Source organism: Eubalaena glacialis, chromosome 17 (assembly GCF_028564815.1).
Source record: "Eubalaena glacialis isolate mEubGla1 chromosome 17, mEubGla1.1.hap2.+ XY, whole genome shotgun sequence".
NCBI classification, from domain to species: domain Eukaryota; kingdom Metazoa; phylum Chordata; class Mammalia; order Artiodactyla; family Balaenidae; genus Eubalaena; species Eubalaena glacialis.
Genome location: NC_083732.1, coordinates 82,122,033 through 82,139,881, shown reverse-complemented (window position 1 = coordinate 82,139,881; position 17,849 = coordinate 82,122,033). Strand labels below are relative to the sequence as shown.

At 40.9% G+C, this 17,849-nt stretch overlaps 1 protein-coding gene and 1 long non-coding RNA gene across 13 annotated transcripts in view; one reads left to right on the top strand and one right to left on the bottom strand.

The window, feature by feature from the left end:
• Positions 1–7,794, bottom strand: part of LOC133076997 (uncharacterized) — a 174,272-nt gene extending 166,478 nt beyond the window's left edge. For all 3 annotated transcript variants that reach the window (XR_009697660.1, XR_009697658.1, XR_009697659.1), the window contains exon 1: positions 7,683–7,794. This is a non-coding gene — a long non-coding RNA (uncharacterized LOC133076997). The remainder of the gene's footprint in view (positions 1–7,682) is intronic.
• Positions 7,795–8,348: 554 nt separating this feature from the next.
• Positions 8,349–17,849, top strand: part of ZFAT (zinc finger and AT-hook domain containing) — a 452,145-nt gene continuing 442,644 nt past the window's right edge. For 9 of the 10 annotated variants that reach the window (XR_009697705.1, XM_061172112.1, XM_061172111.1 and 6 more), the window contains exon 1: positions 8,349–8,464. The gene's annotated coding sequence lies outside the window, so the exon portion shown is untranslated. Of the gene's footprint in view, positions 8,465–8,914; positions 9,009–17,849 lie in introns of all 10 variants that reach the window. The other variant, XM_061172108.1, reaches the window with a different exon arrangement.

Sequence of the window (17,849 nt, the reverse complement as noted above, 5' to 3'; positions counted from 1 at the left end):
TGGTTGAGAATCTGCCTGCCAATGCAGGGGACACGGGTTCGAGCCCTGGTCTGGGAAGATCTCACATGCCGCGGAGCGACTAGGCCCGTGAGCCACAACTACTGAGCCTGCGCGTCTGGAGCCTGTGCTCCGCAACAAGAGAGGCCGCGACGGTGAGAGGCCCGCGCACCGCGATGAAGAGTGGCCCCCGGCTTGCCGCAACTAGAGAAAGCCCTCGCACAGAAACGAGACCCAACACAGCCATAAATAAATAAATAAATAATTTAAAAAAAAAACAAAACCCAACCATAGGTTGAAAATATTTTGAAAAAAAAATTCCAGAAAGTTCCAAAAGGCTAAAGTTGAATCTGCCACGCACGGCACTATTCACATAGTATTTACATTGTATTTGCAACTATTTACATAGCATTTACATTGTATTAGATATTATAAGTAATCTAGAGATGATTTAAAGTATGTGGGAGAATGTGTGTAGGTCAAATGCAAATGATATGCCATTTTATATAAGGGACTTGAGCATTCATGGATTTTGGTGTCTGTGGAAGTCCTGGACCAATCCCCTGGGATCCTGAGAGATTACCATACTAAACATAAGTTAGCTATACTTGTTCCACAGTATGACTATGAAATCTTGCTGTGGACTAGAGCAGTTATACGACTCAGCATAACCCTGCCTCAAACCTAAACTAAGGATTTGCAGTCAGGAGGAACAGGACCCAGACAACTAAGACTTAGTCTTCACATCATTTGCTATTCCTGTGTTAATTGGCAAATTCAAGTGGAGAGCAAGAATGTGAGACTGAAATTTAAAACATCTTTTGCCTCTATAAATAAGATTCAGCCCCAGGTTCCTCTTTTGTAGAAACTCGTATTAAGAACTTGGCTCTGCTCCAAGGAAAATAAGATAGAGATCATTCAAAACCCTTTAATTCCAAATTATTCATGATAGGAGTTGCTTGATGAGGACACCTCTCTATTCTTAATGTTTACCATAGTAACTTTTTTCTAGTAAAAATTTGTTTAAAATGTCCCTGAGCTTGGAATCAGCTCTTACATACAGAAGTCTTTTTTTTTTTTTTTTTCAAAGAATATACTTTAACTGCATTGATATCACCACTGGGGTGACATTGAGCAAGTTGCTTATGTGCCCTGAATTTCTCTTGCCCCGTCTATAAGATGGGATAACAACTCTTATTTCTTGCTATTCCTTATAACCTTGCAAGGCTGTCATGAGACTTAAGCATCCGGCACACATAAAGCACCTAAAAGAGTACCTTGCACGTGGTAGTCAATCAATTGAATAATCATTACCATGCATTACGGAGGATACTGATGAGAATTTTCATAATTATTATTGAGGCATGGGACTAGAGGGTTTGAGTTACTATTTCAAACAGTACAGGGCTTTATTCAGTAGCTCAGAGCATTTAGCAGGAGTAATTTGGCTGTTGATTTTGAGTACATCTGACAGAAATGACTTTTGCAGCTTCCCTGGAAGGGTGGATGTTATTGTAATTTAACAGAATTCACCTCCCTAGTTTTTAGTCCATTATGGCTTTTGGCCCCTAGCTCGGCTCAAATTGCCAGTCCAACAGAAAGACTGAACAGTCTGCCCCAGGGCAAAATTGTGGCCTGCAGGGGGTGGATCCTGAGCCCCATCCTCAGGGAGAATAAACTGCTCACTCACCCATGCTGCAGCCTTTCATACCGATGCTCACATAAACTATCAGGAGCAAATCCTACCTTCAACTTTACAGTAATTCTGGAGGAGCTGGAGGGTCACTCAAACACAGATGCCTGGCATAATGCTGCATGCCACCTGAGGTCATAGGACAAACAGCACAGAGAGACTGTGATGATGATTCATTAAAAGGACAGCCCACTACCTTCCTGGGGTCACCGCATTCATTCTTCCTGAGTTGCTGCGAATATTCTGGATTATTATTTCAGATTTCTTTAAGCCTCTTGACTTAAAAAAATAATGATGAGGAAGATGCTGATGCTGATAATGATAATAGTTAAAATGGTAAAAGTTACCTGAAAGTCTGCATACTACTGTGTTGTGTGTGTGTGTGTGACTCTGTGTATGTGTGTATTTGTTCCTCCTGAGTGGCTTTTTTAAGCTAATTATCAGCTTTTGGAACTGCGCATAACAATTTTCCAGTAGTGACAGTCACACATAGTTAGACCATCCAAACACTTGGAAGCAATTTAGTAAAGACTGGAGGCAGAGCCATCCTTAATTGGGTTCCAAAGTTAAGAATGTAATGTTACTTGTATGAGCAGCTCAGCAAATTTGGGGTACAAACATGGCCATATTGTCTCCTTTTCCAGTGAAGGTGTTGAGTAGAGCTTGCTGCTAAAACAAACAAACCCCCAAATTTTCATTTATTTCTTGCTCATCTAACAGTCCAAATGAAATGTTTCTAGGTGGAGATCAGCATTCTTCCACAGAGTGATCCAGGGATCCAAGACTGATTACACTCTCTTTCCTGGACAATGAAGTCACACACTTACTCTATGAAAAATGGTTTCCCTAGTGCTTCCAGGAAACCTTTGAAGCAGCCAACTTAACTTTCTGGCCCTTCTCTTGATAGAGCTAGGAGAGGGAAAAAAAAAAAGGATGTAAAAAAAAGTATGTAAAAGCTTTATATTCACTGGGGCATCCTAGTATATTGGATTGTTGCAAATCCAAGAACCAGGTTTTAGTAGATGAGTGTCTATGAAATAAAGAGGCTTTGGAGACTACCTTCATATGTAGAGTGGCATAAACAAACTGCAAAAATGCATAAGCTTTTATTTTTGAAGGAATCAGTTAATAGTTTTTGTAAGATTTGTAGTTAGTGTTCAACACGTTTGTTGAATCCAGCCTTTTGAATCATGCCTGGAATTTAGCTGCTCAATTGTTGTTTATTAGAATTAATAAATGAATGGTAATGCTATTAGTCTAATAAGCACTTTGAAATATGCCCAAATCGTTAGGAATAACTTTGTACAATAAAAGTCATTTAAATTTCTGAGATGATAACTGGTAGGCAGTCAATAAATATTTATTTATTTGTATTATCAAAGGTTTAATCAGGATCATTTAAATTGCCAAAGTAGACAGAGATGTGCCTTGAATATATTACAGTCAGGACGGCTACACGTTGAGTACTGTACAGAGGATGTCATTCATACGGACACCCATGTAAATAGCTCCCCCTACGGTTGTGCAGTGTACAGCATCCACATAGCCGCTAATTTCAATGTATCAGTCTGAACAGGCTATGAGGGTGGAACAGCTGGTTTCCCTTGCTCATCACCAGGACTGATTGAGCTGGTCGGCTAACTGGGTAGATGTGGGCTCTCCCTTCCCCGCTTCTTCCTCATTCACCACCTGCCCCTACAAGTCTATGTTCTGGTCAAAGATGTTGACCTTCCCAGAGAGGGGACCATGCCCTCCAGTCAAGGGTGTGCTTGTAACTCTGTGGGAGCCCCACTCCAACTCCAGGGGCCTCTTGGTACTGTAAGCCTGGAGCAAGAGACTCCCTCCAGACAGGAACCAAATGTTCTCCGCCTCTTCCTAATGAGGTACTTACCCAGTGTCTTTTTTCCTAACCCAACGTTTTAAGGATTGCCTTTCAAATACTAAGATTCACCTTAGCTCTTCATGAACTGACCATGTTACTAACCCAAAAAAGTTTTCATTTTCTAGCCTCCAAAATGGCCTCAGCTGGGTCCTTCTTATCCCAAAGACCAATTTTAAACATTTTATCCTTATATGTGCAACATTGGTATCCTAAAACTAAGTAATCTTTATTTCAGTTACAGAAAAATAATTCTGGAAAAAAAAAAAAAGAAAAAATATGACCCCTCCATCTAGCTTGACTTGTACATATTGACTGCAGGTAATGCAACCACATTTCTTCCTGTTGGAGCATAGGGAGCACTGATTTCTCTGATAAGAAGTAGGAGCCTTCGGTTATGACAAAAGAGATGTCAAAGTCATCCTCACCAGCAGTACTACCACCATCACAACGGCGGCAGCAGCAGAATACCTTCCGGAATAGTCCATTTCCAAGTTAGGTGAACTTGAAATCAAATCCCGGCTTGGCCAACAACTAACAGTGTGACCTTGGCCCAGTCATGTCCCCTCCTTAAGCTTTGATTTCCTTATCTGCAGAATGTAGATACCAATGTCTCCTGTATAGGGTTGCTGGGGGATTAACTGAGCCAATGAATGGAAAGTATTAAGTTTAGTCCCTGATACATGGTAGGTTGTTTTGTTTTGTTGAAAGAAGTTTTATTCAGGGAGATAGACACTCCACAGACAGAGTGTGGGCGGTCTCGGAGGGTGAGGGGTGCATGGTAGGTTTTTAATACCTCATTACTACCCTTTCATTCATTCGTTGTTACTTTAAGTACCTACTTATTACTTCCGTGATACTGGGCCTGGCTTTGTGAAGAATCAAAGAAATGTAATACTTTTTTTCCTTCATGGAGCTCATAATCCATTCATTTATTCAATAAACAATTATTGAGTACCTATCCTGTGCCAGGCACCCTGGTAGGTGTTAGAGTTCCATACAGGTATAAAATATGCCAAGACCCCTGCCCTCAAGTAGCTCACATTCTAGTGAAGATAAGACATGTGAGACATGGAGTATATTCACAACACAGAATAAGAAGAGCTATGCCAGAGGGATGAAGCATGACTGTCCTCATAGACCTAGAAAGCACAGATGCAATTAACCTGGTAGAGAGGGCCTGGGCACAGAATCGCAGGTAGGTGAACCTGTGTGCACAGAGAACATGGTATGTATGAGAAGCTGCAAGTTTTCAACATCCGTGGAGCAAAAGAGTTCTTGCAAAAGTAGTGGGAGACGTGGCTGAAGAAATTGGTTGAGGATGAAGCATAAAAAAACCATTGAAGTGTGATCTTTTTTCCTGAGGAGGCATGGAGGAGCCATGGAAGATTTTTAAGCTGTTTGAGGACATGGTCAATTCTCTGGGTTTCAGAAAAGTCCCTCTGGAGTCTGGGATGTGGGGAAAGTTGGGCTGGACCTGCCAAGATGGGGTGAAATGACCAATTAGGAGGGTTTTGTCCAGATGAGAGATATGAGGGCTCACATGAAGCCTGAGGGCAGTTCATGGCTACCACCACCATTTAAGAGGAAGACGTTATGGGACTCAGAGACTGACAGAACGGAGATGGAGATAAACTGAGAATGACTCCTGCTACTGGGTGTTTGGCAGTGCCATTCACATGATGAGGAATAAGAGGACTAGATTTGGTAAGGATTTACGCACATCTACACACACACACACACACACATAGGTAGTTAAATAGCGTAGCAGAGGGAGAACAATATTACACACAAGAATAGCACCAGGCTTTAGATTCTTGTGCCCAGTTAGGCAAAGGAACAAATGCTACCAGTTCAGAGTAAGCAAACACTGCTTGATCTCTTTTCCAAGACTCCTCTTTGCATAACTGTTCCCCTTTCCTGGGAGGAACATCACGGACACACCTTGGAGGAATCTGCTTGATATCCTTAACAACATTTGAAAATCTCTCATTCTAGGTCCACAGCAGCAGTTAAGAAATCACCTCTTTTTCCCTGGATTTCCTACTTCTTGCTCTGCTCAGTATCTTACGCTACTGCCAAAGCCTTCCTTCACTGCATGAGTGTGACCAGGTAATTTCTGGTGCCTTTTAGAGTAATCCAAGATTTATAACTTCCCAGAAAATCTTTGGTTCTGAGATATAAATACAAAGTAAAGTCTGCCCCTAAGAACTTTATGCAGTAGGCAAGGAGCCCATTCAGCCATTCAGTACCTAGTCGTTCTATAGCTGTGGTAGTGAGGTTAATGCTGGAAATGCAAAGTGGAACTAAACATGTTTCCTGCCATTAGAGAGTTTTACATCTGATGGAGAAGGTAAATAAATCAAACCGTAAAGGAACGGGTAAGAAGCAATATATTAGACCGTAAGATGCTATGAGAGCAAGGAATAGGAACAGCCAACCCATACATGGGTGTTCAGAGAAGTTTTCTCTAGGTGACATGTGCACAAATCACAGAAAACAAAGTCTACTAGGAACAATGTCCGAAGCAAGGAATGTACCAAGTGCTCAGGAAAAGGGACTAATTCATTCTGAGTAGATCCAGCAAGACCTTTTGGAAGCAAGTACGTTTTAGGTGGAATTTGAAAGGCTCAAGTGAATTAATTTCTGGAGAGAAAGTGGGGAATATAAGGGCATGTTTGAGGAGCTGGTGATGCCCTTTACCAAGATCAGATTTAGGTATTTTGGGGAGGGGGGGTGTATAAGACAGGAAAGGAGACAAATACTTTTAAAAAGTTAACAGCAAATCTAGAGTTAAATAGCACTATATCCTTCAAGAAATACCATGAGGGCTTCCCTGGTGGCGCAGTGGTTGAGAATCTGCCTGCCAATGCAGGGGACACGGGTTCGAGCCCTGGTCTGGGAGGATCCCACATGCCGCGGAGCGACTAGACCCGTGAGCCACAATTACTGAGCCTGCGCGTGTGGAGCCTGTGCTCCGCAACAAGAGAGGCCGCGATAGTGAGAGGCCCACGCACCGCGATGAAGAGTGGCCCCCACTTGCCGCAGCTAGAGAGAAAGCCCTCGCACAGAAACGAAGACCCAACACAGCCATAAATAAAAAGTAAATAAATAATTTTTAAAAAATTCATTAAAAAAAAAAAAAGAAATACCATGAGACAGTAAGTGATTAAGAGCTAAGTCAGAGAAAGGACTAGAAGCACAAGGAACGATGAGGTCACCAGTGGGTCTGAATCGTAAGGTACCTGCACAGACCTGAGGTCACAGGCCTTTTGTGGGCTGGAGAAGCATTCTTACCTACCCAGTGGATGCTGGGTAAACATTGGTCAACTGAGTTAATCTTTCCTCAGGTAGCTAGAAATTGTGGAGGAACTGGAGCTCCTTGCTACTGTGTTTACACTTTAACCAAAACTTTAGAAGAGATTTAGGCTCCCCAAGGGAATTGAGGAAAGCACCATTCTGTTGCTTGTTCAGGGACAAATCGAGAGCCAAATAACTGCCCTCCAAAAATTGCACCAAGGCTGTCCAGCCCTTACGTCCAGAGTTCTAAACTTTTGGGGGCATGGGAAGAGAATTGGTGTGGATTAAAAAGGGATCCACAGAGAGCAAAGGAAGCATCTTTACAGGTTTTTCTGTAGTGTGTTTTTTTACCCCTCTCCTTGAGGGAAGGCCATGTAGGAAAGAGTACTGAACTTGAAGACTGGGTCTCTGCCACTACCTGACATTGAACAGGTCACTTAATCTCCCTGAGTCCTGTGTCCTCATTCGTAAAATAAGGAGGCCGTGGACTCCATACTAATAACTAAGTGTTTGGGGTCTACAATTTGCCGGGTGAGGCGTTTTCCACGCTTTTACTTCTCACAACCACTATGGTAGATTTTAGTAACCCTATTTTACTCAAGACATTCAGTTCAGAGTGGTTAAGTAACACGTCCAAGGTCACACAGCAACAGCGGCCGGGCCGGATTGCAATCCGGGGTTGCCTGACTCTCACACCACGCAGTCCCAGTTCGATACCAGCTAAACACCCCTATACTGGCCCCCGGAGTTCCCTTCCCTCGACTACCGGACCACCTCCCCCACCACCCACCTAAACTCTCAGGCAACTCTCACCTTTCACCACCGGGCATGCTCAGTCGCTCAGGAAAGGTTTTCGCTCCGCCTTGGGAAATTTTTCACGCCGCTCTGGCAGCCGAGCCCGCCCCGCCCACGGCTTCTCCTCACTGGATTGGTTGAACTCAGGGAGGCTACAAGGAGGCCCAGATGACCTCCCAACTCCCCCCCGTCAACGCTCTGGGCGCGCGCGCTCCGAGCGTGCGTGCGTGCGTGCGTGTGAGTGAGCACGTGAGGCCCCGGAACGTGCACAGAGGGCGGGGCAGGAAACAAGCGGCAAGGGGCGGGGCTGCCGTTGCCATAGCAGTGACGTCAGGCGTCGGGGAGCGAACCCGGCCCCTTCCCCGCGCGCGCGCACACACACAGAGAGACATGCACACGCGCGCGCACCGCTGCTCTCCCTGAGACACACTGGAGGGAAAGGTCAAACTAAAGGCGAGGGAGCCGGGAAGCCGGAGGGAGCCGCCGCTGCCGCCGCGCGCCATGACGGACGCGGCCGAGGCTGCTTTCTCTCCGCCGACGCCGCCGAGCCGCTGCTCTCGCCGCGCCCCCTGCCCCCGCCTCCCGCGCCCCCTCCCCCGGCGCTCGCGCGTCCGCGCGCCCCCTCTCCCCCGGCGCTCCAAGCGCGCGTCGGGCCTGGGGCGCGCGCCGGCCGGAGCGGGAGAGGGAGCGGGAGCGGGAGCGGGAGCGGGAGGGAGGGTGGGGGCCGCGGCGGGCGGCCCGGCGGCCTCCTCGCGCGACCCCCGAGCCCCTCGCCCGGCCCCTCGGCCGGAGCCCGCCAGGTGAGTGCGGTGGGGGGAGAGGGTGTCAGGAGCGGACAGGGCACCCGGCGAGCTCAGCCCCCCTGCCTGACCCCTTCCGGGGGCGCTGACAGGCGCGCGGGACCCGGCCTCTGGGGGGCGTCGCGGGGTCAGCCTGTCTGGGGGCCCCTCTTGGCGCCCCTGACCCTCGGAGTCGGCCCCCGGATTGATGGGGGCTCGGGACCCGGGGGAGTGCAGCCTCCGGGCAGGAGTTGGCTGGCGACCCGGCCGTGGGACAGGCGACGGGAGGCAGGTGGGCCCCTGTCTGGGGCTTGGTAAAGTGCGGGGAGGGGGCGAGGGGCCCGGCCAGGTGCGCGCGGGGGGCCCGCTGGAAGCGCTCAGGAAATGTTTGCTGGGAGTTGGGAGAAACTCTGCCCTGGGGACGAGGCTCCTTGCTTTTGCCCGGGCCAGCGAAAGTGGCGGATTTTACAGCAGAACTCGGGGGGAAGCCTTGCTGGACCGGACGAAAGCGAGAGGGACCCGGAGGACCCGCCTGGATGGGGACCAGAGAGGAACAGATCTGCCTGTGGGTAGCACTAGGGCATGATGTGTGGACGTTGCCATGCCAATGTTTGATGTTTGTTGCTTATGGTTATTTTAGGACTAAATGATATTAAAAAAAAAAAAGTTACTAGGGAGAGAGGGAACTGCTTGAATGGTCATGAGTTCTTCCCTGTGTGTGCAGGAAATGGGTTAATCTTTCACACCACCACCCCCCCCAACTGAATCTATGCCCAGTGGACTTTAAAAATAATAAATACAAAACTCTAAAGCCCCGAAACGAGGTAATGTTTTTCTGATGAGTTTCAGGTGTCAGGCCCCTGGTTGTGTGAGAGAGAAATAGAAGAAGCAGGACAGCGAAGTACTTGATATGCTCAAGCAGTCGTCTTTTTGTCATAAGCTTTGGAGCCCATCAAAGTGGAGTTTAGTTGTAACTGCCAGGGTTAAGTAATCACATTGACCCAGTGCCGCCCACCAATCAGGAGCTTCCCTGAAAGTAACTTGGAAGACTGCTGTCAGCCCAGTTCTCTGCTGATTGTGAATAAATACCCAGTGCTTCTGCAGATTTTTTTCCCCTCTTTAGTTTTCTACTATTATAATGCATGCAACCTATTTACCAAACGTTGGAATGAATTATCCATAGCTGAATTGCTCTCCGCTAAGTCACTTTTAAATTTTCGGGTGCTACCTCTGACATATGTTTGTTTCATATTTGAAAGTTGTTTGGAAATTTGAAATATAGTAATTTCACATGATAAGGATTTTTTGCATGTAAGTCCAGCTTAAACAGATTATACCAAGTGGGTAATGTGTTTTAGAGCTTAAATCTCATCCAAGAAAACTTCTGGTTTGTGAAAGGTTGGGGATTGTGACAGCTGAGGAAATGTCCGAAGGAGTCTTTGGTAAAGAATGAGGGAACACCGGGACACCTGGTGAATTTCACATTAACTGGCAGGCTCAGCATATACAAATTTACTTCTTACCTGAGCATTTCTGATACGCGGGTGCTTCTTCGGTTGTTTATGGATCTTTGGTTATTCATCTTTTTTCAAGAAGTTCTGTCAGCAGAGACTCTCACTTTGAAATTGAGTCGTTGTGGCATGTAGCCAGGGCACCAAAGGTTTTCAGTACAAGATGTAAGGGAGGATTTTTCAGTTTGGTATCTTGTTAATTCTTTCTGTGCAGCAATTTTTGTACCTGGTTCTGTGCTGTGATGCCCCTTTTACGTCTTGCTCCTGTGGCTGTTGCTGACATACATCTATGTACAATTCTGTAATGGGGTACTTGAATGTTACAACTTTGAACATCATTTCCTTTCCTGTACTATATAAATAAATTTTAATTTTTATTTATCTTCTTCTCTTTTTAAAGGGAACTGTAGAACTGGGCAAATCAGCACTTACTCAGCATACCCCCCTCCTGTATGTCTCGTTGACCTTGGTGCCATTGTGGAGGTCATGTGTTCATGGAGAGAAACAGTTCTTGAACAGTTTCCTCCAGGTGACAAAGGCACGTGGGAAAGTGATTTAAGAAATGCATATCTTGATTTTTTTAAAAATCATTTTAATTCGGCATTTATTGTGATCATTGCCAAAAATAATTCGTTGACCTATCTTTGGGAGTACATACATTTCTATTTTACATTTAAAAAATCACTTAATTTCTTTTTTCGACTTTCCTAGTGTTGTATATTCTACTACAGACGAACAGCTGGTTTTTTGGGTGACGTTTTTAAAACTTGGGAAAGAGAGAGCAGGGCAGTAATGCTGGGATGTATTTAGCCCAAGAAAGCAGTTATGCTCTACTTCAAGAACTTTGGTATTTACAAGTATAAGATTACAAAACAAGTAGTGGTTAGTTATGTTATATGAGACTTCTAAATTTTACAAAAAGGATTCACTAAAAGATGCCTTCAAATAATTAATCCCTTTTATTTATATGGTACTTATCAAATGTGATTTGATTTATGAAAAGTCAGTTGTCGTACAATTTAAGAACAAATTTTGGAGATGTCCCTGCCCGTCCAGTGGCTGGGACTCCGTGCTTTGATCCCTGGTCGGTGAACTAAGATCCCTCATGCTGTGCAGTATGGCAAAAAAAAAAACACACAAAATATTTTTGGCATAATGTTAAGATTTGTCAGTGTGTTCCTTGAATTATCCCTTTCCCCAGAGTGTTTGGGGGCAAAGTTAATATTTATGGGCTTGCTAAATTCGAAGTTGTGCCACTTATATGCTACCTATTAAGGTTTTAACTGAATGGAAAAATTGCCATGTGATCTAGAATTGTACCATTTAGAGTACATTGAAACCAAATTAGAATGCCAAAATTTTATGGTCAGGTTTGTCTGGACTCCTATCCAAGGTAGTTTAATTAGTAAGGTATCAAAAGCAGCTTGTTGTAAGATGCTCTCACTAGGACGGTGGTCCTGCAACATAGGCCAACAAGTGGTTATACCCAGACTTCAGCAAAGTTAAAATAAATAGATTTGGTCTAAAGTCCACATGCAGTGAAAACCATCACCTTGAATTTTTCTCTAGGTGCAAATTATTCTTCAGAATTAAAGGCTTGATTTTCCTAAGCTGTAATTGTGTTTGGGTCACTTGTGAAAAATCTATTTTGATAAAAGAACAACTGCATGCTCTAACTTTCAAGGGAGCTTTTTTCTCTTTTTGTTAGTGTAGTTGGGTTTATTTGAAATCGCAGGAGGTATTGAATGAAGTACTTGAGGAGTTTTCATTTTGAAATCATTTTACTTTGATGACTTTAAAAAAAGAAATGTGAGTTAATATGAGTAGAACTTGCTTATGAGTTAGCTCAAACTTTATGGTGGGATAAGGGGGAAAGGGAGGAACTGGACACAAACTTAATTAAGGATAATCAGTCAAATTTACTTTGCTTTATGCTATTCATGCCTGGCTGTGTAAGAGTGACACCCTTCCTCCCCAGTTTTAGAGAAGTCTTATTCCTAGAGAAGGGATTTAAGGGTTAAGAGCTAAGCATGTGAGTATATAAGTGTTCAGAGTATCTTTTGAGCACTTTAATAGTTTTTTGTTGTGTTCTTGTGCATGAGACAGAAAGCAAGAAATTATTTTCATGTTGAATATGGGTTGAGAGCATAACTTTGGGATAACAGGCACAGTTTTATTGCTCTTAACATAATTGAATATTATAAAAATTAAGGGAACAGCTAGAATGATGCCATTGATTTTTTTAGTATAGGCTGTTAGTTCCTCTATTGAACAAATGAGTAAAAATGAAGATTGAAGTTGTGATGTTAAAAGAAATGTTTTCAAGTTTTTTTTTTTGTTTTTTTTGTTTTTTGTTTTAATTTCAAAGGACTGTCTCAAAGAATTGCTAATTTAGAGCATAGGTAAAAATTTCATTACTTGGATTTATCATTATTGAAGGAATATAATTTAAAATTTTTTTAAATACATGCAAAAAAAATAAGTAGACTACTGCATTTTAAAAATATTTGTGCCAAGATCTCTGAGAATAGAAATAATGGTTAGAAATTTTAATTGGAACTTAAGGCTGATTTATGTTCTCAATTTCATTATTTAACCCAATGTCACTTTCAGATGTCATTTAATTTTTCTTTTCTATAAAATGCAATCAGTAGTGCAACATACTTTATGTAAAATTGGATTTTTAAATAATATTTGGTAGACTTCTTAAGCATAAAACATTACCTAATACTAATAAGTATGTTTAAGTCCACTATATAGGATTTTTTAAAGTTTTTAGACTTTGTAATCCACAGAAATTTGGGCAAAGATTTTAGAAATAAGAAAGGCTGAGCTCAGAATGTTAGTCATAGATGATCCTGTAAATTGCATTTTCCTCATTGGCCTTAAAGGGTTTTCTTCCACTGTTATGTATTTATATTTTGCAGACTCCAGTCACACTGGTTTTTAATGTCGTATCATCTTATCTACAGCATCAAAGTTCTTTTTTAAAACTGTCCTCTTTATTTTCTCCCAGCTGCTCCATCTGGGAGATTGTTTGAATCTCAGTTATTGAGGGTGGTTTAATCAGAAGTTATTCTTAATAGAAAGGTTATTGCAGTTTTCACAAACTAGGGAAAAATATAGATTTATTTTAAGATAATTTATGAACTTCTTTGTATTACGGCAAGGACAATTAAACATTGTATATAACTTAATATTTCTAACTATTAGTATTTGTTCTAAGTTAACTTTACTTGAGGTATTGTTAAAATCAACATAGTGGTTGTACAGTCTATTTAAAAAATACCTATTTGTCTGCGGAATATTTTTCAAAAAACTTACCCTTAAGTGGAAAAGACATGGAAATTTTACTCTGAAACCTTCTACTTGAATATGTATCAGTAGTTAAATGTGTATAGTTAAATGTTTGATATTGGGTATTGTTTTGATAGTTACATATGAGGAGTCTTTGTATGTTTTTGCAGGATTACTTTCAAGTATATTTTTATTTATAAAAAGCTTTTGTTTAAAAGTCAGTTTGTTCTTAATGATTATTTGAGAATCCTCAGACTTTTATATTTGAAAGAAATATAAATGAGTAACTTATTAAGCTGCTTCCCTAAAATGCATGTGATAAAATTTATTTTACTATAATGAAGAGAGTTATCTTCATCCCAAACAAATTTATAGCAGAATAGTTGGCTATTTTTGCAGATTTAGGGAGTGTAGAGTGTGCCCCGAAATGATGCATTGAATACTAAGTTTTGGACTGAGTTTGCTATATCATATGGAGAAGGTATTTTCCTTATAGTAATATTTATATTGTTTAAGGACCATTTCTTAAACATGTCTGTAAGTGAATATATTGTACATGTTGGTCGAATGATATATTGAAGAATTTAATTTGTATCCTGTGCCTGTCTCCCCTCTTGCTCCTTTTAATAATTGTCACTGGTTGGCTTTGAACCACATGCTATGAGAGAACTTTTAACGTATGATAAGAGTGGCCCAGGGTGGTTGTTGGTATCTTATGTGATAGAGAAAAGTGAGATTGTTTTCTAACTTTCTTTTAATATGTGTTAAACATTGTTTTGAACATTTGTTTTTAATCAGTCTATTTTTAAAGGGGATGATACTTTAAAAATTCTTGAGACTGTATAAGTGGATATGTTCCCCACAATGGGGAAGGAGAAGGGTAGAGGGAAGGATTGTAGGGATTTGATTAAATTGTATGAAGTGAATATAATCGTTTTGATATGAAACATGTTAAATTAATCATTATATACCTTTTCCATAGAATGGTAATCTTGCTTTTTTTATTAGCACATCTCACCGTGAAGAATCAAGACTAGTGAATTGCAGGAAAGGCATATGCATATCTTTAATCAGTTTTACATGTTATTGCTGGGGACATATTAGATGGCTATGAGGAAGATAAGCAGTTTCACACTGAAGGTCATTTTCAGAGATCTTATGTAGAGGTCCAAATTCTATAAGTTGGGAGAACAGATTCTCAAGGGATAGATGGGGAAGCATTTTCAGATACAAAGTCATTGTTAAGAAAACAAGTATACCAATCTTTAAAAAATTACATTATACCAATTACAATCATATATCCTATATTTTCCAACACTGTACCAGTTTTGAATATTCTGTGGCCATAAATACACTAGTATTTGTCCAACCATAAATCCTAACTTTTAGGTTAGAAAATGTAGTCACTTAAACTATAGTTTAACTCATAAGTGAAAAAGCTGATTATCTTCCTTTTTCTATATTGTAACTTTTATCATTGATTTTGAAGGCCTAGTACTATTTGCTTAGTTCTATGTATTCCTAGTTCTATGATTGAAGAGAAACTATGAGAATGAATCCTGGCACCTGAGAAGTTAGAATCACATTGGGAGAGGCATAAAGTAAATAAAACGCAACTGTGTGGCTATATTAATTCTTCCTTTGAAAAGCAGTGGTTTTGAAACTATTCTGTGAAGGGTTCATTCCAAGCATATTCATTCCAATTTCTACCAGTGCAGTTTTACGTTTATCAATTTTAAGTGTGGATGTTTGCATAAGATTTCATGAAACCAGGGTACTATTGTTTAAAATAAAAAGTGTGATAACCACTATTGTTAGCATATTTGATCTTATCAGTGTCCCGCTTAAATCCTTGAGATGCTTGAGTCTTTTTATATTATGACTTACAAGACTTCTTTATCTAGCTCCAGCTTCATCCTTCATCTCTTATCACTGTTTCCCTAGCTTTCCTTCTAAACTTTGCATTGTAGTCCTACTTAAATAGCTTGATATTCCCCAAGAGGAAAATGTTCTTTTACATCTCCATGCCTTTGCACATGGAACTGCCCTCATTCTTGTCATGCTGGGGGAACTCTGTTCCCTTGGAACCTTGGTCATCGCTCCATAAAAGCACTTGCTTCATTGTTTTGTAACTGTGGCCTCCCTTGAGAGCAGAAACCATCTAATTTATCTTTGTATCCATACTACTTGGTGTTCATTAAGTATTCAAATGTCTGTTGAATAATTGTATTCAGTACTTGAGAAGTAGAAGAATTACTTTAATGCACACTCATATGAATAAAACATCACAGATCTAGTCTATGCAAAGTACTTTTAGTGACATATTGTCGGGCACAATGCTAAGTGTATAAGAGGTACCCAGTTGCACTTATCAGGAAGTATAATAAAGCCAAAAGATAAATTATATGGAAAATTAGATTAGGTTAGGTACTAGTGGTTTAAATGAAGTAATGTATTGGATTTGGTCATTTAATCCTAAAAGTTGGTTGTGGAAGCATTTTAATAATAATTCTACACAGTCTTGAAAAAATTTCTTTATATGTGATTAATGTTAATAGGCTCAAAAAGACCTTCAAATGTCAAAGTATACCATAGTGATACCTACCCATAAAGGTTAAAGAATGAGCCCTGGAGCTGTCCTGCCTGAATTCCAATCCTTTCCTGCCTGTCACTAGCTATGTGATTTGTGCAAGTTATCTGACTAGTCTGTGCCTCCTTTTTCTTTTTTTCTTTCTTTCTTTATTTTTTTGAATTTTTGAATTTTATTTTGTTTATTTTTTATGCGGCAGGTTCTTATTAGTTACCCATTTTATACACATCAGTGTATACATGTCAATCCCAATCTCCCAGTTCATCCCACCACCACCCACACCCCCCGCCGCTTTCCCCCCTTGGTGTCCATACGTTTTTTCTCTACGTCTGTGTCTCTGTTTCTGCCCTGCAAACCGGTTCGCCTGTACCATTTTTCTAGGTTCCACATATACGCGTTAATATACTATATTTGTTTTTCTCTTTCTGACTTACTTCACTCTGTATGACAGTCTCTAGATCCATCAACGTCCCTACAGATGACCCAACTTTGTTCCTTTCTATGGCTGAGTAATATTCCATTGTATATATATGTACCACATCTTCTTGTGCCTCCTTTTTCTAATCTGTAAAATGAGGATACTACCTTATATGGCTGTGTTGAAGGGTAAACATGAGTTCATGTTTGTTGAGCACTTAGAAGAATGCCCAACACACAGAAAACATTCAATACATGTTAGCTATAATTAATTTCTAGTGGCTTCTTATTTAAACAGTTTTTTAGTTGTACATCATTTCCATCATTTAAAAATAATTGCTTTAATACATAAGTATCTAATTTAAAAGAAAATTAACACTTTTAGTTAGTTACTGTATCTTTTAACTGATAACTGGTTTATCTCCTTACTGACTCATTCTGCCACCTCCCAGTGGAATGTAGACGTTTCTGTCCTTTGGATTGACATGGGAGATGCGAAACTGTGTTCTCCTGATTTCTGCAGCAGAGCATTGTGTCCCCATGACCTGTGCAATTCTCGATAGTGCCACAAAAGAGGAAGGAGAGAAGTAACAGGACAGGAATCCAGTGACAAGTTCCTAAACAAGCCTTAACCTGTACCAAGTAAGTCCTAAACTTTCATACTTCTTGGTAGAGGATAGGTGTTGAACTTTTCTCCTTTACACTTTCCTTTACGTTTTTGGCTTGGAAGAATAGATTTTTTAAAATCTGAATTTACATATATTCTGGAAAGGCACATACAGATTTACTTTAATAAGTCAATGAGCCCGATTTTTGAGCTCAATTTTTACACACGTACCTGTAGTGAGGGAAGTAAGTGGGGTGTTAGCATCTTGTGTCAGTACTCTGAAAATCCTGTGTACGGTGAAATCGCGTTCAATGTGCCCTTTTAGGATGCAAAGAGGACTTTAAAGGAGAAAGAAATTTGTATTCCAAGATACTTTGTAAAGAGTGGTTATTCACTTCTTAGTATAGCAGGAACATAATATCCAGTATATCCTTACAGCCTACTATGACTTTCTCTCTCTTGTGTAACAATTAAAATATAATGAAAAGTTCATTAGGTTTTTTTTTTTTAATATTTCATTAAAGAAAGGAATTTAACAAACAATTTTGAGTGTTTACTATGCTGTGAGTGATGTGAAGCTGAGGGGCCAGGATACAAAGATAAGTCGGGCATTTATCTTTACTACTTAGGACCTATTAGAGAGACCAGAGTATGCAGAGAATACTTGGGAATTGAAAGCTGCGAATGAGACTGGAAAAGTGCTGGATGTTGAATAGATTAAGGAAACAAAATAAGATATTAATGAGGGACCATTTTTAAATGACAGTGGTGTTCTGTGTAATAGTCTGCCGTGGGAAGTTTGAATGATTATACAAGTTGATCGATAACGCTAGTACTGTCTTGCAACAAGAGCACTAGTTTAATGTTAGCAAATTTTTGCTTAAGTGCCATTGTAGGAACTTTTAAAAAATCTTTTGCACCTCCGTGAAAATGATAGGAGTTAGGTCATGCAAGGAAAACCAACTTCCAGAATAAATACAATTT